General features: G+C 47.0%; 1 protein-coding gene across 5 annotated transcripts in view; it reads right to left on the bottom strand.

Annotated features, from left to right (window-relative positions):
• Positions 1-21,637, bottom strand: part of nr2c2 (nuclear receptor subfamily 2, group C, member 2) — a 413,970-nt gene that overhangs the window by 343,993 nt on the left and 48,340 nt on the right. For 4 of the 5 annotated variants that reach the window (XM_038810866.1, XM_038810865.1, XM_038810869.1 and 1 more), the window contains exon 3: positions 16,609-16,735. The exons of the other annotated variant lie outside the window; for it this stretch is intronic. The gene's annotated coding sequence lies outside the window, so the exon portion shown is untranslated. The remainder of the gene's footprint in view (positions 1-16,608; positions 16,736-21,637) is intronic. 5 annotated transcript variants of the gene reach the window in all.

The following is a 21,637-nucleotide window of genomic DNA, read 5'->3' as shown; positions in this document are numbered from 1 at the left end:
TATGTCACATTAGTTCCACGCCATCGGGAACTCGGCCGGTCGGGAGTGGAGTATTGATGGGAGGGCCGATGGCATTGGCCCCCCCAGCCGTGCGGCGTAATTCGCGGACGCGCAATTCTTCGGGGCCCGGAGAATCGCTGGAGCAGCGCCGCGCCCGATTCAGTCCGGAACTTCGATTCTCCATCCCCATGCCAAACGCGATTTCGGCGCGGGGCTGCGGAGAATCCAGCCCAACTCCTCAGGATTAGAGGGAAATTTGGAATGGGAATGAAGTTGTTATGGTTCATGTATGTCGGACTAAAAGGGTTCTGGTTAGAGATTTTGAGCAGCTCGGACTGAATTAAAAGGCAGAACAACAAAAGTAATAATCTCTGAATTACTACCCGAGCTACAAGCAAATTCACATCGACGAAATAAGATTAAAAAGCTGAATATGTGGCTGAAAGATGTGAGAGGAGTGGGTTTTCATTCATGGGGCATTGGCACCAGTACCGGAAGAGAGAGCCATATCATTGGGAAAGCCTTCACTTGAACCATGCTGGGATTACTGTACTGGCAAGTCATATAACTAGGGCTGTAGAGAGGGCTTTAAAATAAATTGTGGGGAATGGAGCGGGAATAGTGGGGAATGGGGCAGCATAATGCGGGCAGCACGGTAGCACAACGATTAGCACAGTTACTTCACAGCTCCAGGGTCCCAGGTTCAATTCCCGGCTTGGGTCACTGTCTGTGTGAAGTCTGCATGTTCTCCCTGTGTCTGCTTGGGTTTCCTCCGGGTGCTCCAGTTTCCTCCCATAGTCCAAAGATCTGCAGGTTAGGTGGATTGGCCATGATAAATTGCCCGTGTCGATAAAGGTTAGGAGAGGTTACTGGGTTGCGGGGATAGAGTAGAAGCATGGGCTTAAGCAGGGTGCACTTTCCAAGAGCCGGTGCAGACTCGATGGCCGAATGGCCTCCTTCTGCACTGTAAAAAATTCTATGATCTATGAAACAGGGTTTACCTGCAATCAGATCTGGAAAGCTAGAGAAAGAACAAGGAAATAGTACAGGGTAGCAATGTGGATAGTTATTAAGAATGTGAGACCGGAAGGGAAAGGGCTTACAAACAAAAGAGTGCGCCAGCAAATAGGGTGATCTGTGGACCTGTACACCAAATCTCTCTGACTGTCAATACTCTTGAGGGTTCAACCTTTCACTCTATTCCCTATCTGCACTAAACCTTCAAAAATGCATTACCTCACATTTGTCCGGATTAAACGCCATCTGCCATCTCTCCGCCCAAGTCTCCAAACGATCCAAATCCTCCTGTATCCTCTGACAGTCCTCATCGCTATCCGCAATTCCACCAACCTTTGTGTCGTCCGCAAACTTACTAATCAGACCAGTTACATTTTCCTCAAAGTCATTTATATATACTACGAACAGCAAAGGTCCCAGCATTGATCCCTGCGGAACACCACTAGTCACAGCCGTCCAATCAGAAACGCACGCTTCCATTGCTACTCTTTGCTTTCTATGACCTAGCCAGTTCTGTATCCATCTTGCCAGTTCACCCCTGATCCTGTGTGACTTCACCTTTTGTACCAGTCTGCCATAAGGGACCTTGTTAAAGGCCTTACTGAAGTCCATATAAACATCATCCACTGCCCCACCTGCATCAATCACCTTTGTGACCTCTTCGAAAAACTCTATCAAGTTAGTGAGACACAACCTCCCCTTCACAAAACCATGCTGCCTCCTGCTAATACATCCATTTGCTTCCAAATGGGGGTAGATCCTGTCTCAAAGAATTCTCTCCAGTAATTTCCCTACCACTGACCCAAGGTTCACCGGCCTGTAGTTCCTGGATTATCCTTGCTACCCAAGGAAGAACATTGGAAATTCTCCAGCCTCCAGGACATCACCTGAAGACAGTGAGGATCCAAAGATTTCTGTCAAGGCCTCAGCAATTTCCTCTCGAGCCTCCTTCAGTATTATGGGGTATATCCCATCAGGTCCTGGGGACTTATCTACCTTAATATTTTTCAAGTCGCCCAACACCATGTCTTTTTGGATCTCAATGTGACCCAAGCTATCTACACACCCTTCTCCAGACTCAACATCCACCAATTCCTTCTCTTTGGTGAATACTGATGCAAAGTATTAATTTAGTACCTCGCCCATTTCCTTTGGCTCCACACATAGATTTCCTCGCCTCTCCTTCAGTGGGCCAACCCTTTCCCTGGCTACCCTCTTGCTTTTTATGTATGTGTAAAAAGCCATGGGATTTTCCTTAACCCTATTTGCCAATGACTTTTCATGACTCCTCTTAGCCCTCCTGACTCCTTGTTTAAGTTCCTTCCTGCTTTCCTTATATTCCACACGTCTGTTCCCAGCCTTCTCACCCTGACAAATGCCTCCTTTTTCTTTTTGACGAGGCCTACAACATCTTCCGTTATCCAAGGTTCCAGACATTTGCCGCATTTATCCTTTTTCCTCACAGGAACATGCCGGTCCTGAATTCCTTTCAACTGACATTTGAAAGCCCCCCACATGTCAGATGCTGATTTACCCTCAAACATCCGTCCCCAATCTAGGTTCTTCAGTTCCCGCCTAATATTGTTACAATTAGCTTTCCCCTAATTTAGCACATTCACCCTAGGACCACTCTTATCCTTGTCCACCAGCACTTTAAAACTTACTGAATTGTGGTCACTGTTCCCAAAATGCTCCTCGACTGAAACTTCTACCACCTGGAAATTCTATCACAATAGGATATGGTTTAAAATACTGATTGAGATATCAGTATGATTTTTAAAATTCTGGTCTTTGAGAGGATGAAAATGGGATGACAAGGTGAGCTGCAAAAAAAGAAGAGCTCGAAGAGCAGTGGGAAAAAGTTTTCTTTTTTAAAGAACCCTTTTTAAAGCCAATAGGATTTAGGAGAAATGTATGTCAATAAAAAGAACAAATTAGCCAATAGTGAAACAACAAGGATGAGTTAACACAAAGATTGGATCAATAGAAAATGGGGAACACTACTTACAAGGTATGGGGAGGTGCTGGCGTAGTGGTATTGTCACTGGACTAGTAATCCTGAGACCCAGGATAATGCTCTGGTTACCGAGTTCAAATCCCACCATGGTGTAATTTGCATTCGATAAAATCTGGAATTAAAAGTCTGATGATCTGATTAAGAAACCATTGTTGATTGTTGTAAAAACCCATTTGGTTCACTAATGTCATTTCGGGAAGGAAATCTGCCACCCTTACCCGGTCTGGCCTACATGTGACTAAAGACCCACAGCAATGTGATTGCCGCAGCAAAACCACTCAGTCCAAGGCCAATTAGGGATGGACAATAAATGCTGGCACAGCCGGCGACACCAATTTCTCTGAACAATTAAAAAAAAACACGTGACTTCCGGTGGCGGCTATGAAGGAGTAAGTCGCACATTTGGTGGCTCCCACTCTGGTCGGACTTTTGGAACTTTCCCCCGTTTTTCTACCGGACTTGAATTGTAAAACAAATGTTAGTGGTAATTGTTTACTGAATTCTCATTTCAGTGCATGGAGAGAAGGACTAGAAGTGTTTGTAAGGACAGAAACAAAAAAATAGAGAAGGCTTGGGCTGTAGCTGCAAAAGAAGACAGCATGGCGGAAGTTCGGACCTCTGGTTTGTCGACCCAGCAGTCTATGGAGCAGCTGGTGCAAGTCATTCAGGAAGGCTTTGCTACGCAGAAACGGGACTGTTTGGACCCAATAAAAGAGTCGATTGAGCGGTTGGAGCATAGATTGGACGCCCAGGATCGGGCGATCCAGAAGGTGGTGAAGGCGCTGGCTGAGCAGGAGGAACATCAGACTGTGGTGGAGCTGGAGGTGGGGATGCTGAGGGACCAGCAGAAGAAGCTCCTGGAGAAGGTAGAGGACCTAGAAAATAGGTCCCAATGGCAGAACCTAAGAATCGTCGGGCTCCCCGGGGGGGTCCGACAGAACGGATGCTGGGGCATACATGTTTGTGAAGCAAAAAAAGAAGAGCTCGAAGAGCAGTGGGAAAAAGTTTTCTTTTTTAAAGAACCCTTTTTAAAGCCAATAGGATTTAGGAGAAATGTATGTCAATAAAAAGAACAAATTAGCCAATAGTCGCATTCTCCCAGCCCTTGGAGGTGGATAAGGCTCACAGAGCACTCGCGAGGAAGCTGCGAATGGGAGATCCCCCTCCCCTCAAGGGCAATGGTGGTGAGATTCCACACGTTCTCGGATAAAGAGCACATTCTACAGTGGGCCAAGCAGATACGGACCTGTAGCAGACAATAGCATCCTGCGGGTTGACCAGGACTTGAGTGTAGAGGTGGCCGGGAGGAGCTGAGGCTTCAACCAGATCAGGTATAGAACATACAGTGCAGAAGGGGGCCATTTGGCTCATCGAGTCTGCACCAACCCACTTAAGTCCTCACTTCCACCCTATCCCCGTAACCCAATAACCCTTCCTAACCTTTTTGGTCACTAAGGGCAATTTATCATGGCCAATCCACCTAACCTGCACGTCTTTGGACTATGGGAGGAAACCGGAGCACCCAGAGGAAACCCATGCAGACACGGGGAGAACGTGCAGACTCCGCACAGACAGTTACCCAGCGGGGAATCGAACCTGGACCCTGGCGCTGTGAAGCCACAGTGCTATCCACTTGTGCTACCGTGCTGCCCCAGATCCTTTTTCAGGAAAAGGTGTTATATCCAGCCCGTCTCTGGGTCACAAATGCTATCAGCGCTTCTACTTCAAGTTGCCTGAGGACGCGTTGGACTTTGTGAAAAAGGGCTGGTGATGGATTGAGAACTTTTGAACTTTGCTGCAACGTTCATGTTTTTACATAGAACATTGAACGATACACTGCAGTACAGGCCCTTCGGCCCTCGATGTTGCACCGACATGGAAAAAAACTAAAGGCCATCTAACCTACACTATGCCCTTATCATCCATATGCTTATCCAATAAACTTTTAAATGCCCTCAATGTTGGCGAGTTCACTACTGTTGCAGGTAGGGCATTCCATGGCCTCACCACTCTTTGCGTAAAAAACCCACCTCTGACCTCTGTCCTATATCTATTACCCCTCAATTTAAGGCTATGTCCCCTCGTGCTAGCCACCTCCATCCGCGGGAGAAGGCTCTCGCTGTCCACCCTATCTAACCCTCTGATCATTTTGTATGCCTCTATTAAGTCACCTCTTAACCTTCTTCTCGCTAACGAAAACAACCTCAAGTCCATCAGCCTTTCCTCATAAGATTTTCCCTCCATACCAGGCAACATCCTGGTAAATCTCCTCTGCACCCGTTCCAAAGCTTCCACGTCCTTCCTATAATGAGGCGACCTGAACTGTACGCAATACTCCAAATGCGGCCGTACTAGAGTTTTGTACAACTGCAACATGACCTCATGGCTCCGGAACTCAATCCCTCTACCAATAAAGCCCAACACACCATAGGCCTTCTTCACAACCCTATCAACCTGGGTGGCAACTTTCAGGGATCTATGTACATGGACACCGAGATCCCTCTGCTCATCCACACTACCAAGAATTTTACCATTAGCCAAATATTCCGCATTCCTGTTATTCTTTCCAAAGTGAATCACCTCACACTTCTCCACATTAAACTCCATTTGCCACCTCTCAGCCCAGCTCTGCAGCTTATCTATGTCCCTCTGTAACCTGCAACATCCTTCCGCACTGTCTACAACTCCACCGACTTTAGTGTTGTCTGCAAATTTACTCACCCATCCTTCTGCGCCCTCCTCTAGGTCATTTATAAAAATGACAAACAGCAACGGCCCCAGAACAGATCCTTGTGGTACGCCACTCAGTAACTGAACTCCATTCTGAACATTTCCCATCAACTACCACTCTCTGTCTTCTTTCAACTAGCCAATTTCTGATCCACATCTCTAAATCACCCTCAATCCCCAGCCTCCGTATTTTCTGCAATAGCCGACCGTGGGGAACCTTATCAAACGCTTTACTGAAATCCATATACACCACATCAACTGCTCTACCCTCAGTCTACCTGTTCAGTCATCCTTCTCAAAGAACTCGATAAGGTTTGTGAGGCATGACCTACCCTTCACAAAACCATGCTGACTATCCCTAATCATATTATTCCTATCTAGATGATTATAAATCGTATCTTTTATAATCCTCTCCAAGACTTTACCCACCACAGACGTTAGGCTCACCGGCCTATAGTTACCGGGGTTATCTCTACTCCCCTTCTTGAAAAAAGGGACCACATTTGCTATCCTCCAGCACTCTGGCACTATTCCTGTAGCCAATGATGACCTAAAAATCAAAGCCAAAGGCTCAGCAATCTCTTCGCTGGCATCCCAGAGAATCCTAGGATAAATCCCATCAGGCCCCGGGGACTTATCTATTTTCACCTTGTCCAGAATTGCCAACACTTCTTCCCTACACACCTCAATGCCATCTATTCTAATAGCCTGGGTCTCAGCATTCTCCTCCACAACATTATCTTTTTCCTGAGTGAATACTGACAAAAGGTATTCATTTAGTATCTCGCTTATCTCCTCAGCCTCCACACACAACTTTTTTCTTTTTGTTTCTTTGTTTTTGGTCAAAAGTTTCTCGTTTTACGTTTCATGGAAGATGTTTGTGATGCCGTTTGCATTGATTTGGAACCAGCGGTAGAGCTGAGTGAATTAAGGTTTTCATTTGCACTATTGGGGAATGGAGGGGTGCTTGTTTCGATCTTGGTGTTTTTCTGTTGGGCAATTGTGTGGGGATAATTTGGTGTTGGAGTTTGTTTGTATGAGCGGGGGGTGGGGGGGTGAATGTTCTGCTGACGAGGGAGGGACTTGGGCTGAGGGACAGAGAGGAGATTGGGGGCAGGGGCTGTCTGGGGATGGACATGGACGGGTGCAGGCATGGAGCACGGGCTGGAGGCACGCCTAAAAAAGGGGATGGGGGGGGGGAATGAGCCCCCCAATTAGACTGATCACCTGAAATGTTCGAGGGCTAAATGGGCTGGTGAAAAGGGCACGTGTGTTCACGCATCTTCGGGGACTGAAGGCGGACGTGGTAATGTTGCAGGAGACGCACCTTAGAATAACAGACGAGGTTAGACTGAGGAAAGGCTGGGTCAGTCAGGTCTTTCATTTGGGACTAGATTCAAAGACTAGAGGGGTTGCGATCCTGATCAATAAGCGGTTGGTGTTTGAGGCTGGTAGAATAGTCTCGAACGTGGGAGGTCGGTGCATCATGGTCAGTGGGAAGCTGCAGGTGGTGCAGGTGATATTAGTAAATGTGTATGCGCCGAATTGGGATGATGTGGAGTTTATAAAGAGGATGCTGGGGAAGATACTGGACCTGGACTCGCACAGGTTGGTCATGGGAGGGGACTTCAACACAGTTATTGACCCTGTCTTGGACTGGTCAAGCTCGAAAACGGGCAAGGTACCAGCAATGGCAAAGGAACTAAGAGGGTTCATGGAGCTGGTGGATCCATGGAGGTTTGGGCAACCGAGGGTGAAGGAGTTCTTCTACTCATACATGCATAAAGTGTATTCCCGGATTGATTTCTTTATTTTGAGCAGGGCCTTGCTGGCTGGGGTGGTGGACACTGGGTACTCAGCGATTACAATCTCAGACCATGCTCTGCACTGGGTTGACCTGCAGGTTAGTAAAGACAGTAACCAGCACCCACACTGGAGGTTGGATGTGTGACTTTTGGCGGATGAAGGTGTGCGAGCGGCTGAGGAAATATATTCAGAGTTACCTGCAGGTCAATGATACGGGGGAAATTTCAGCAGCGGTGGTGTGGGAATTTATAAGGAGATGCAGACCGAGGAGCTGAAGCGCAAGTGGGAGGAGGAGCAGGGAGGTGAGATGGAGGATGGTCTATGGGCGGACACGTGAGTAGAGTCAATACGTCCGCAACATGTGCCAGGCTCAGCCTGATACAATTCAAGGTCATTCATCGGGCTCACATGACTGTGGCCCGCATGGGCAGATTCTTTGGGGTGGAGGACAGGTGTGCAAAATGTATGGGAGGACCAGCGAACCATGTCCACATGTTCTGGACATGCCCGAGGCTTCGGGGATTTTGGCAGGGGTTTGCAGATGTCATGTCCACGGTGTTAAAAACAAGGGTGGCACTGAGTCCAGTGTTGACGATTTTTGGAGTGTTAGAAGACCCGGGAATCCAGAAGGAGTAAGAGGCAGACGTTCTGGCCTTTGCTTCCCTGGTAGCCCGGAGATGGATACTATTAGCATGGATGGACTCAAAGCCCCCGAAGTCAGAGACCTGGCTATCGGACATGGCTAGCTTTCGCTGTCTGGAGAAAATTAAGTTCGCTTTGAGAGGGTCACTGTTAGGGTTCACCAGGAGGTGGCAACCGTTCGTTGACTTCTTCGCGATAAATTAATCGTCAGCAGACGGTGGTGGGGGGGGGGATGTAGTTTAGATTAGAGTAGAATAAATCAGGATATAAGGAGGGCATGTAAAAAAGGCAATAAATTAATCATGGATGATTTTAATCTTCGTGTAGATTGAGAAAATCAAATTGACAGAGATAGCCATGAGGAAAAATTAATTGAGTTTATTCGGAGCAGTTTCCTCAAACAATACGGTGATAAAGGCATGTCAATTGCCTTCATCAATTGATGTGGAGATGCCGGCGTTGGACTGGGGTGAGCACAGTAAGAAGTCTTACAACACCAGGTTAAAGTCCAACAGGTTTGTTTCAAACACGAGCTTTCGGAGCACGGCTCCGAAAGCTCGTGTTTGAAACAAACCTGTTGGACTTTAACCTGGTGTTGTAAGACTTCTTACTGTTCATCAATTGAGGCATAAGATTACAAAAGCAGGGAGGCTCTGCCTTCAGGATCACCTCATAATGTTAACCTACTTCTGCCCACTGTGTTACAATTATATAGAACGTTGATTAGGCCACATTTGGAATAATGTGTCCAATTTTGGTCACTGCACTACCAGAAAGACGTGGAGGCTTTGGAAAGAGTACAGAAAAGGTTTACCAAGATGTTGCCTGGTATGGAGGGTATTAACAATGAGGAGATTGAATAAAACTGGGATTGTTCTCCCATGAGAGACGGAGGCTGAGGGGCGACCTGAAAGAAGTTTCCAAAATTATTAGAAGTGAAGGCTTTTTCCGAGGGCGAAAATGACAATTCCAAGGGGGCACAAGTTCAAGGTGAGGGGGAAAGGTTCAGTGGAGATGTGTGGGGGATGCTTTTTACACAGAGGGTAGTGGTGGCCTGGAATGCACTGCCAAGTGAGGTAGTTGAGGCAGATACATTAGCAACCTTTAAGACTTATCTGGATAGGCACATGAACAGACTGGGGATAGAAGGATACAGGCGGTTGGTCTAGATCGGACACGTGATCAGTGCAGGCTTGGAGGGCCAAAGGGCCTGTTCCTGTGCTGTACTGTTCTTTGTTCTTTTGTCATGTTGGAGTTGTATAGAAATTTGGTGAGGCCACAGGTGCAATTCTGGTCACCACCTTATATGAAGGATAGGACTGCACTGGAGGGGGGGTGGAGAGGAGATTCACCAGGATGTTGCCTGGGATGGAACATTTAAATTATGAGTTGGATACGCTTGGGTTGTTTTCACTGGAGCAGTGAAGATGGAACGGTGACCTCATCGAGGTGCACACGATTATGAAGGGCATGGACAGGGTGGATAGGGAGCAGCTGTTTCCCTGATTCAAGGGTCAATCATGATGGGACATACATTCAAGGTTCAGCAACCGGCATATCTTCAGGACCCAACCCAGCTGACCTTTGCGACCCAAACCTGCCAACCTTTGCGGCCCACACCGGCTGACCTGCGCGACCCACCATTTTCTCTTACCTTGTTTGGTGCTGACAATAATGTAAGAAATGGTTTTGGGTCCCTTTGCCACCCACCCCCCCCCGCCCGAACTTGGGGGAAAAAAGGCTGCGGCCATATAAAAAATGCAGCCGCACTGCGCATGCGTGCCCAATCATCGGTGCGCATGCACATACTTTTGCGCATGCGCACCGATGATCGGACACGCATGCGCAGGGAAGCCAAAATTTTTTTAATCTGTTCCTGCCCATTTTGAAGGCCGCTCGCAGCCGGCATTATTAAAAGTCGACGGCTGCGGCTGTTGCGCGCGGATTTGCGCGATCGGGAGCACCGTGACAGAAGGCTCTGCGACCCTCTCGTCACCCGCCGTGGGTCGCGCCCCTGAGTTTGACAATGCCTGGTCTAGGACTAGAAGGCATAATCTGAGAATAAGGGGTCGCCCATTTAAAACAGAGATTAGGAGCAATTTCTTCTCTCAGGGGGCAGTGAATCTATGGAATTCTTTATCGGAGAGAGCTCTCGAGCTGGGTCGCGAAGTATGTTCAAGACTTGATCGGCATATTTTTAATCAGTAAGGGAATCAAGGGTTATCGGGATAAGGCAGGAAAGTGGAATTTAAAAAAAATATATTTTTATTCTCCTCCTTTTTCACATTTTCTCCCAAATTTACACCCACCAACAATAAACAATAATCAGCAACAAATATGTCAATCCCCATAACAATAACAATGATCCCATCCTCCCACCAAACCCCAAATATTAGCCCGCCTGTTTACATAAACAAATCACAAAAAGGAATCAGGGATCACCCATAGTCACCTTTAACACACACAGTCCCCCTCCACCCAACTCTTCCACCTATCCCCCCCCCCAACTAATGTTTGATGTTATCCAGTTCTCGAAAGTGCATAATGAAAAGTGCCCATGAATTGTGGAACCCCTCCGTCCTTCCCCTCCCCTCAGTTCAAACATGACCTTCTCAAGAGTCAAGAATTCCAACAGTTCCCCCCGTCACGCCAGGGCGCCACGCCAGGGCACAGGGTGGAGAGGCTGCTCTCCATTCCAACAGGATCCGCCTTTGGGCGATCAACGAGGCGAAGGCTACAATATCTGCCTCCGCCCCCGTTTCCAACCCTGGCTGGTCCGACACCCCGAATATGGCCTCCCGGGGACCCGGGTCCAGTTTCATGTGCACCACCTTGGAAATTACCCTAAAAACCTTCTTCCAGTAATCCTCTAGCTTTGGACAGGACCAAAACATATAAACGTGATTAGCATCTCATCCCCGTCCCCTCCCCCACCCCGCCCTGCAACACTCACACACATCTTAGAACATTTGTGGGATTAGTGGGAAACCAGAGGATTAGGAATCCTTTAAAAGTGAGCGGAGGACAACTAAAAAAGCAATAAGGAGAGAGAAGATGAAACATGAGTACAAGCTAGCTATAATATAAAAGAAGATAGGAAGAGATTCTTTCAATATATAAAAGGTAAAAGAAAGGCAAAAATAGACATTGGAGCACTGGAAAAAATGGCTGGAGAAGTAATAATAGGAAACAAAGAAATGGCAGACCAACTGAATAGTTACTTTGCATCAGTCTTCACGGTGGAAGACACCAGTGGGCTGCCAGAGCTCCAGGAGAATCAGGGGGCAGAGGTAAGTGCAGTGGCCATCACTAAGGAGAAGGTTCTGGGGAAACTGAAAGTCTGAAGGTGGATAAGTCACCTGGACCGGATGGACTACACCCCATGGTACCAAAAGAGATAGCTGAGGAGATTTTGGACGCATTAGTGGTGATCTTTCAGGAATCACTGGAGGCAGGAAGGATCCCAGAGGACTGGAATGTGGCTAATGTTACATCACTGTTTAAGAAGGGAGGGAGGCAGGAGATTGGAAATTATAGGCCGGTCACCATGACTTTGGTCATTGGTAAGATTTTAGAATCCGTTATTAAAGGTGAGATTGCAGAGTATTTGGAAGTGCGCGGCTTTGTCAAAGGGAAGTCATATCTGACAAATCTGTTAAGAGTTATTTGAGGAGGTTAACAAGGAAGTTAGACAAAGGAGAACCTGTGGACATGATATATTTAGATTTCCAGAAGGCCTTTGACAAGGTGCCACATAGGAGATTGTTAAATAAGTTCAGAGCCCATGGTGTTAAGGGTAAGATCCTGGCATGGATAGAGGATTGGCTGACTGGCAGAAGGCAGAGAGTGGGAATGAAGGGGACTTTTTCAGGATGGCAGCCAGTGACTAGTGTTGTGCCTCAGGGGACCACAACTTTTCACAATATACACTGTACTGTAAATTCTCCATTAATGATCTGGAAAAAGGAACTGAAAGCACTGTTGCTAAGTTTGCAGATGATACAAAGATCTGTATAGGGACAGGTAGTATTGAGGAAGCAAGAGGACTGCAGAAGGCTAGCAGAGTGGGCAATGAAGTGGCAAATGAAACACAATGGGGAGAAGTGTGAGGTTATGCACTTTGGAAGGAGGAATTTAGGCATAGACTATTTTCTAATTGGGGAAATGCTTAGGAAATCAGAAGCACAAAGGGACTTGGGAGTCCTTGTTCACGATTCTCTTAAGGTTAACGTACAGGTTCAGTCAGCAGTTAAGACGGCAAATGCAAAGTTAGCATTCATGTCAAGAGGGCGAGAATACAAGAGAACGGATGCACTTCTGAGGTTACTTAAGACTCTGGTCAGACCCCATTTGAAGTATTGTGAGGAATGGTTGAGGACTCTGGGTCTGTACTCAGTGGAGTTCAGAAGGATGAGGGGGGGATCTTGTTGAAACTTACAAGATACTGCGACGCCTGGTGAATCTGTGTAACTCTTTGCCGCAGAAGGCTGTGGAGGCCAAATCACTGAGTGTCTTTAAGACAGAGATAGATAGGTTATTGATTAATAGGGGGATCAGGGGTTATGGGGAGAAGGCAGGAGAATGGGGATGAGAAAAATATCAACCATGATTGAATGGCGGAGCAAACTCGATGGGCAGAGTGAACTAATTCTGCTCCTATGTCTTCTCGTCTTATTAGGATAAACAACATCATCTCCTCCATGATAGTCCTCAATACCGGCGCCCCGCAAGGCTGCATACTTAGCCCCCCATATACACACACACACACACGACTGTGGCAAAATTTTGTTCCCGCTCCATCGACATGTTTGATTGCACGACTATAGTGAGTCGGATCTCGAACAACAATGAGTCACAGTTACGGAGGGAGATAGAGAACCTAGTGGCGTGGTGTAATGACAAAGATCTCTCCCTCAACATCATCAAAACTAAGCAGCTGGTCAATTACTTCAGGAAGCAAAGTATCGTGTACACCCCTGTCTGCATCAATGGTGCTAAGGTGGAGATGGTTGACAGCTTCAAATTCCTATGTGTACACATGAGAACAGAAGAACTAGGAGCAGGAGTAGGCCATCTGGCCCCTTGAGCCTGCTCCGCCATTCAATGAGATCATGGCTGATGTTTTGTGGACTCACCTCCTCTTTCCGGCCCGAACACCATAACCCTTAATCCCTTTATTCTTCAAAAAACAATCTATCTTTATCTTAAAATATTTAATGCAGGAGCCTCAACTGCTTCACTTGGCAAGGAATTCCATAGATTCACAAACCTTTGGGTGAAGAAGCTCCTCCTAAACTCAGTCCTAAATCTACTTCCCCTTATTTTGAGGCTATGCCTCCTAGTTCTGCTTTCACCCGCCAGTGGAAACAACCTGCCCGCATCTATCCTATCTATTCCCTTCAAAATTTTATAGGATTTCTATAAGGTCCCCCCCCCCGCATCCTTCTAAATTCCAACGAGTACAGTCCCAGTCTAATCAACCTCTCCTCGTAATCCAACTCCTTCAGCACTGGGATTAACCTAGTGAATCTCCTCTGCACACCCTCCAGTGACAGTACGTCCTTTCTCAAGTAAGGAGACCAAAACTGAACACAATATTCCAGGTGTGGCCTCACTAACACCTTATACAATTGCAGCATAACCTCCCTCGTCTTAAACTCCATCCCTCTAGCAATGAAGGACAAAACTCCATTTGCCTTCTTAATCACCTGTTGCACCTGTAAACCAACTTTTTGCAACTCATGCACTAGCACACCCAGGTATCTCTGCATAGCAGCATGTTTTAATATTTCATCATTTAAATAATAATCCCTTTTGCTGTTATTCCTACCAAAATGGATAACCTCACATTTGTCAACATTGTATTTCATCTGCCAGATTTAGCCCATTCACTGAAACTATCCAAATCCCTTTGCAGACTCCGGTATCCTCTGCACTTTTTGCTTTACCACTCATCTTAGTGTCATCTGCAAACTTGGATACATTGCACTTGGTCCCCAACTCAAATCATCTACGTAAATTGTAAACAATTGTGGGCCCAACACTGATCCCTGAGGGACAACACTAGCGACTGATTGCCAACCAGAGAAACACCCATTAATCCCCACACTTTGCTTTCTATTAATTAACCAATCCTCTATCCATGCTACTACTTTACCCTTAATGCCATGCATCTTTATCTTATGCAGCAACCTTTTGTATGGAACCTTGTCAAAAGCTTTCTAGAAATCCAGATATGACCACAACCATTGTCTCCCCGTTATCTACGGCATTGGTAATTTCCTCAAAGAATTCCATGAAATGAGTTAGGCACGACCTGCCCTTAATCAACCCATGCTGCGTCAGTCCAATGGGACAATTTCCATCCAGGTGCCTCGCTATTTCTTCCTTGATGGCTACCTCCTTTTTTAAACAGTGGTGCCACCCCAGAGTCTAGTGAATTTTGGTAAATTATCACGAGTGCATTTGCAATTTCCCTAGCCATCTCTTTTAGCATTCTGGGATGCATTTCATCAGGGCCAGGACACTTGTCTACCTTTAGCCCCATTAGCTTGCCCATCACTACCGCCTTAGTGATAACAATCCTCTCAAGGTCCTCACCTGTCATAGCCTCATTTCTATCAGTCACTGGCATGTTATTTGTGTCTTCCACTGTGAAGACCGACCCAAAAAACCTGTTCAGTTCCTCAGCCATTTCCTCATCTCCCATTATTAAATCTCTCTTCTCATCCTCTAAAGGACCAATATTTAGCTTAGCCACTCTTTCTTGTTTTATATTTTTGTAGAAACTTTTACTATCTGTTTTTATATTTTTAAAATAAATTTAGAGTACCCAATTCATTTTTTTCCAATTAAGGGGCAATTTAGCGTGGCCAATCCACCTACCCTGCACATCTTTGGGTTGTGGGGGTGAAACCGACGCAAACACGGGGAGAATGTGGAAACTCCACACGGATAGTGACCCAGAGCCGGGATCGAACCTGGGACCTCGGCGCCGTGAGGCAGCAGGGCTAACCAAGTGCGCACCATGTTGTCCCTGTTTTTATATTCCTGTGGTGGTATGATTAGCATAGCTGCCTGCCATTGGTGCAGAACACCGGCTTACCATTGGCCCTGGTCGGGCATGTGCCTCTCGACCGATTGGTTGAGACCAGTCATGTGACGGCTCTCCGATTGGTCGAGAGGCTGAGTTAACCCCGCCCAATACCCAGTACTCCCGGCGGTCATCCATTTACTGTAATCGACCGCAGGGCTAACATCTAGCTGATTAAAGCCATACTTTTGTACAGCAACTCATCTCACGTTCAATTGATGGTACATCAATTCCTAGGGGTGCATATCTCCAAAAATCTGTCCTGGTCCACCCACGTCGACGCTACCACCAAGAAAGCACAACAGCGCCTATATTTCCTCCGGAAACTAAGGAAATTCGGCATATCCACATTAACCCGTACCAACTTTTATAGATGCACCATAGAAAGCATCCATTGTCAACTGGCAACTGCTCGGCCCAGGACCGCAAGAAACGTCAGAGAGTCATGAACACCGCCCAGTCCATCACACGAACCTGCCTCCCATCTACTGACTCCATCTACACCTCCCACCGCCTGGGGAAAGCAGGCAGCATAATCAAAGACCCCTCCCACCCGGCTTACTCACTCTTCCAACTTCTTCCATCGGGCAAGAGATACAGAAGACTGAGAAAACGCACGGACAGACTCAAAAACAGCTTCTTCCCCGCTGTTACCAGACTCCTAAATTACCCTCTTATGGACTGACCTCATTAGCACTACACCCTGTGTGCTTCATCCGATGCCGGTGCTTATGTAGTTACATTGTATATCTTATGTTGCCCTATTATGTATTTACTTTTATTCCCTTTTCTTCCCATGTACTCAATGATCTGTTGAGCTGTTCGCAGAAAAATACTTTTCACTGTACCTCAGTACTTATGACAATAAACAAATTCAATCCAATCCAATATTTACCTGGTCCTTTTTGACTTTTTTTTTTAAAAAGTGGGTACTGCATTAACCCCCTTCCAGTCAACAGGAAGAATCTCAGATTTCAGCGAACTATTAAAAGTAAAAGCTAGGGATTCACACAGCATGTGTCCCATCATCCTGACAGCCCTCATTTGGGAAACATCCAGCTCAGCCGCTCTATCTATTTTCAAGTTCTTCTATCTGGAATATCTGATAATCTAATTGAAAATTGATCGGTGTACTCATAAAATCACTCAATTCGAACAGTCAAGCATAATTTTGAAGAGTGTTTCCCATATAAAAACTACTCACTGAATAATTTCCCTGAACCCAATGATTCCTTTAGAATCTCTTTCAATATCTTTCAATAGCCCAATGCAATCCTAATCTCTTCACATAATTTCCCATTACCTCCAAAATTGTTGATGACCTTCTTTTCCATCAGCCCATTAGTTGATCCAAAAGCAACCTTTGTCTTCTTAAACTCAATGCTGTTTAGTTGGTCTGGGAGAATTGGATCTGCACATACTTGATGGAACTAAGAGAGATAGAAGAGGCATTAAGTTCACACATATGTGTACATTAAAAAAATCAATATATAAATGAATAGTGTAAGAATACTGGCAGATGGCTAAATCCTGATTTCAAAGAGGATAAAAGACCATATCTAGAGAATTATTCACCAGTTAACTCAAAACCACTGGTAGGAATGTATTCAAGTCCCTCAAAGATGTACAGAAAGCATCTAGAAAATGAAATAGAATAAACAATTGTGAGTATAGTTTTCAAAATGGGAAGGTTGACCAACCATGTTTGAATAAGCAACAGAAAGTGCAGGTAAGGATAATGTAAAACATGCAATATATTTTCGAAAGATTTGGACAAGGTACCACATAGTAGAGTCATGGCTACAGTGAGAGCTTCTAGAGTCAAGGGGCAAATGCAGAGCGGCTTCCAAACAAGCTACCGAACTAAAAACAAAAGGCTATTGTTTCCAGATAGGAGGAGGCTTAACTTAAATGATATTCATTGATCTTCTCACCACCCATCTATAAACAGAATTGTGTCTTGATTTGTTTCCCCCTTTATAAGCGGTGATGTTTTTGCCAACCCCTCAGTTTTGGTGTGATTTACTCTCTATTAATACCCCACAGCATACTCGAGATAGGATGAACTCATTTGCTGACACTCAAAACACGTGAGGCGAGGAGGGTTGCAATGTTGCTTCCTCTGCATTCATACAGTAAAAGAGAGATAGAGTAAAGAAAGACTTAGGGCACTGACCATAGAGAAAAGGAATATTGTTTCATGTAGGTGCCTGAGTCCAGAAGTTAAGTTCGATGAGGTATTCCTTCACGGAGGTCAGTGAGCTATAAACTGATATTGGATAATTCCCTTTTCAAGTGGTGTTATTTTCACACTATTTTTATAGAATTTTATAGAATTTACAGTGCAGAACAAGGCTATTCTGCCCATCGAGTCTGCACCAGCCCTTGAAAAGAGCACCCTACCCAAGCCCACACCTCCACCCTAAACCCGTAACCTCACCTAACCTTTTTGGACACCTAGGGCAATTTAGCAAAGCCAATCCACCTACCCTGCACATCTTTGGAATGTGGGAGGAAACCGGAGCAGCCGGAGGAAACCTACGCAGAAACGGGGAGAACATGCAGACTCTGCACATACAGTGACCCAAGCCAGGAATCAAACCTGGCCCCTGGAGCTGTGAACCAACAGTGCTAACCACTGTGAACAATGAAATAGGTGTGCAGAGATGACAAGGCTTTATCGGCCAATTTCCAACAGAAGAAATGTAGATGGAACCAGGTGTCCAACCTGGGCCAGGGTTCCTTGTCTTTTTTGTATTTTTTTTTCAGCTTGTCTATTCCCTATAGATATGGACAAAGAAAGGGTTTCCCCTTTCTTTTTTTATTAAATTTAGAGTACCCAATTAGTTTTCCAATTAAGGGGAAATTTAGCGTGGCCAATTCACCTACCCTGCACATCATTTTTGGGTTGTGGGGGTGAGAACCACGCAGACTCGGGGAGAATGTGCAAACTCCACACGGACAGTGTCCCGGGGGCAGGACCAAACCCGGGCCCTCGGTGCCGTAAAGCAGCAGTGCTAACCACTTTGCCACCCTGCTGCCCTCATTTCCCCTTTCTTTTATTTTTTGTTGTTACATTGTTGATCCAGAGATGATTTGTGGACATGCGTCTTTAAGGCAAACTGCCATTTTAATTCAAGCAGAATGAAATCATGGCCTGTGCCATTAATTCAAATGGTAGAATCCAGAAGGCTGTGCGGATTTAAATTGTGGAATGGCACCAATGATAGAGATTGGCTGGGACTTGGTCTGATTTATTTAGCTGGCGCTCAATGAATGAGCTCAGAAGGCTGTGCTCTGCCCAGTTACAGGTGGTGTTTGGATATTATACCTTTGGAATGTTTTTCTGGCAGCGGAGACAAAAGATCCAGAAAAACCCTCCCCAGAAAAGTGCTGCTGAGGGCAGATGCCCGTACCGCAAGCTGAGCTTGGAACACCGAGAAACATTCAGTATCTTATGATGATCTGCGTAGATCAGGGGCCTCAGCAGGGAACTCCCCAACAAGGCCATACTTAGCCCCTTTTCTGCATTGAAGAGCTCCACTGTTTAGCACAGGGCTAAATCGCTGGCTTTGAAAGCAGACCAAGCAAGCAAGCAGCACGGTTCGATTCCCGTAACAGCCTCCCCGAACAGGCGCCGGAATGTGGCGACTAGGTGCTTTTCACAGTAACTTCATTTGAAGCCTACTTGTGACAATAAGCGATTTTCATTTCATTTCATTTCATAATAATGGCGTCCCGATCTCTCAAGTCACAGGCGCAACCCCCAAAACCTCCCCAAGCCCCAGCTCTCTCCAATAAGGCTGTGGGTGTTGGATTCCTGAAAATAGGGCCTGAAGGCAGACTACAAACTGAAAGCAAAGTATGATGAAACAGGGACTCTGTCTCACCGGGAAAATTGAGAGTATAGGCTGAAACAAAAGGCACTGGATTCTCCGCAGCACCGCGCCGAAATCGCGTTTGGCACAGGGGGGGCGGAGAATCACCTTTCACGCCGAAATCAGGCCCGGCGTGATTCTCCAGGACCCGAGAATCGGCGTGATCATGGAGTACTCCACGTGGCTGGGGGGCCATTGCCAGAGAACCTGGGGGCAGGGAGGTGAGTGGGTGGTGAAGATCAAGGAGAAATGGGAAGTGGAGTTGGGAGGGGCGATCAATTGGGAAATATGGAATGAGGCACTGCGTAGGGTAAACAGGACCCCCTCTTGTGCAAGGATGAGCCTGATAGAGTTTAAGGTGGTGCACAGGGTGCATGTGACTCGGGCGAGAATGAGTGGGTTCTTTCAGGGGGTAGCAGATGAACGTGAGAGGTATGGGCAGAGGCGAGTGAATCACGCGCACATGTTTTGGGGTTGCAAAAAATTGGGAAGATTCTGGGTGGGAGTGTTCGCGGTCTCAGCCAGGGTAGTGGAGGAGGAGGTGGACCCGGCCCTTTGGTGGCGATATTTGGGGTTTCAGAGAAGCCGGAGCTCATGGAGAGTTGGAAGGCCGATGCCGTGGCCTTCGCCTCTCTGACTGAACGGTGGCAAATTTTGCTGGAGTGGCGGTCAGCATCGCCACCTGGTTGGTTGGGTGACCTGTACAACTTCCTGCAGTTAGAGAAGATGAAGTTTGAATTAAGGGGCTCAGCAGGGGGGTTTGAGAAAAGGTGGAAGACCGTATTTGAGGAGCTGTTCGTCACGGGGGGGGGGGGGGGGGGGGGGGGGGGGGGGGGGGGGGGGTGATGATGATGATGATAAAGGGGATAAATCTGTACAGATTGTTGGGAAGTATGTTCCCGGGTGTTTATTTGCTGTAACCTGTTTGTAAACAGGTTTGTAATAAAATAATTTTTTTTAAAAAATTACATCCTGCGATGAGGCTAGAATTATAATAATAAACTGTTTTAATCGAAGTCTGAAAAACAAAAGTACTCATCAGAATGCCTCTATTTTTTTCTCTCTATTCATTCATGGGACGTGGGTATCATTGGCTGCCCTAAAGGACATTAATGAACCAGATGGATCTTTTACAACAGTCAACAATGGTTTCATGTTCATCATTAGACTTTTAATTCCAGATTTTTATTGAATTCAAATATCACCATCTGCCATGGTGGGATTTGAACCTGGGCAGTACCCTGGGTCTCTGGATTACTAAACCAGTGATAATATCACAACGCCCCCCCTCCCCTATTGAAATATTGTCAGACCCTGAGTAATGTAGAATCAGAAAAGATGGTCAGTTCCAAGATGTGTTCCAGAGGGAACACGGCAAGACCCTGGGTCAGAAAACACAAACATATCTCCACTTACATTATGGAGGTGATCCAGGAGGCTCAGGGCATTGGAGAGGTTGAGGGGCAGATTGTCACATGTGACGGCATGGATGTGGCACTCTGTTTCTGGTACAAACGTCCTGTGATAAAGTTTCTTCTCTTTCCAGCATATCAATTCAATTCAGCATCTTTTCCAACAATCATTTTATCATATTGGTTCTTGTGCTTTTCCATAAGTGTAACCATTTCAGCAATCTGGGGCAGAATTCTCTGACCCCCTGCAGGGTCGGGGAATCGCCCAAGGTCGGCGTAAATCCCGCCCCCGCCGTGGCCGGAATTCTCCGCCACCCGGGAATCGGCGGGAGTGGGAACCACGCCCTGCCGATCGCGTGCTCCCTGCGGCGATTCTCCGGCCCGCGATGGGCTGAAGTCCCGCCGCTGACAGGCCAATCCCGCCGACGTGGTTTAAACCACCCCTGGTGCCGGCAGGATTGGCGGAGCGAGCAGGCCGCCGGGGTCCTAGGGGGGGCGCGGGGCAATCGGACCCCAGGATGTGCCCCCACAGTGGCCTGGCCCACGATCGGCGGGTGGGCCAGTGCCGTGGAGGCACTCTTTTTCTTCCGCCGCCGCCACGGCCTCCACCATGGCAGAGGCGGAAGAGACGCCCCCCCTACCGCACATGTGCCGGTGGTGACGTCAGCAGCCGCTGACGCACCGGTGCATGCGCGGACCGGCGAAGGCGTCTCGGCCAGCCCCAACGCCGGGCGGCGTAGCGCCTTTGGGGAGGCCCGATGCTACGCCGGGACCCTCCGCCCCACCGGGTATGGGAGAATCCCGGCCCTTGTTCTGGCACATAATCTCAGATTCTTTCTGTCTGACTTGCTGATTCTGCCCCCGCCCCCCGCCCCGACCCCCCTCTAATCCAGCTCCTCACCTTCTCAGCATTCGCCGCCCAATAATACAGTACATTCGGGAGACTCAACCCCCTGACTGCCGTGCTCTCTGCAACAGCACCTTCCTAATCCTGGCCACCGTCCCCCCGCCCATATAAGCGAGATAATCATTTTTCAACTTC

The sequence above is a fragment of the Scyliorhinus canicula genome, chromosome 11 (assembly GCF_902713615.1).
Source record: "Scyliorhinus canicula chromosome 11, sScyCan1.1, whole genome shotgun sequence".
Taxonomy (NCBI): domain Eukaryota; kingdom Metazoa; phylum Chordata; class Chondrichthyes; order Carcharhiniformes; family Scyliorhinidae; genus Scyliorhinus; species Scyliorhinus canicula.
The sequence above is the reverse complement of the archived record's forward strand: the minus strand, read 5'-3'. Positions and strand labels throughout refer to the sequence as shown.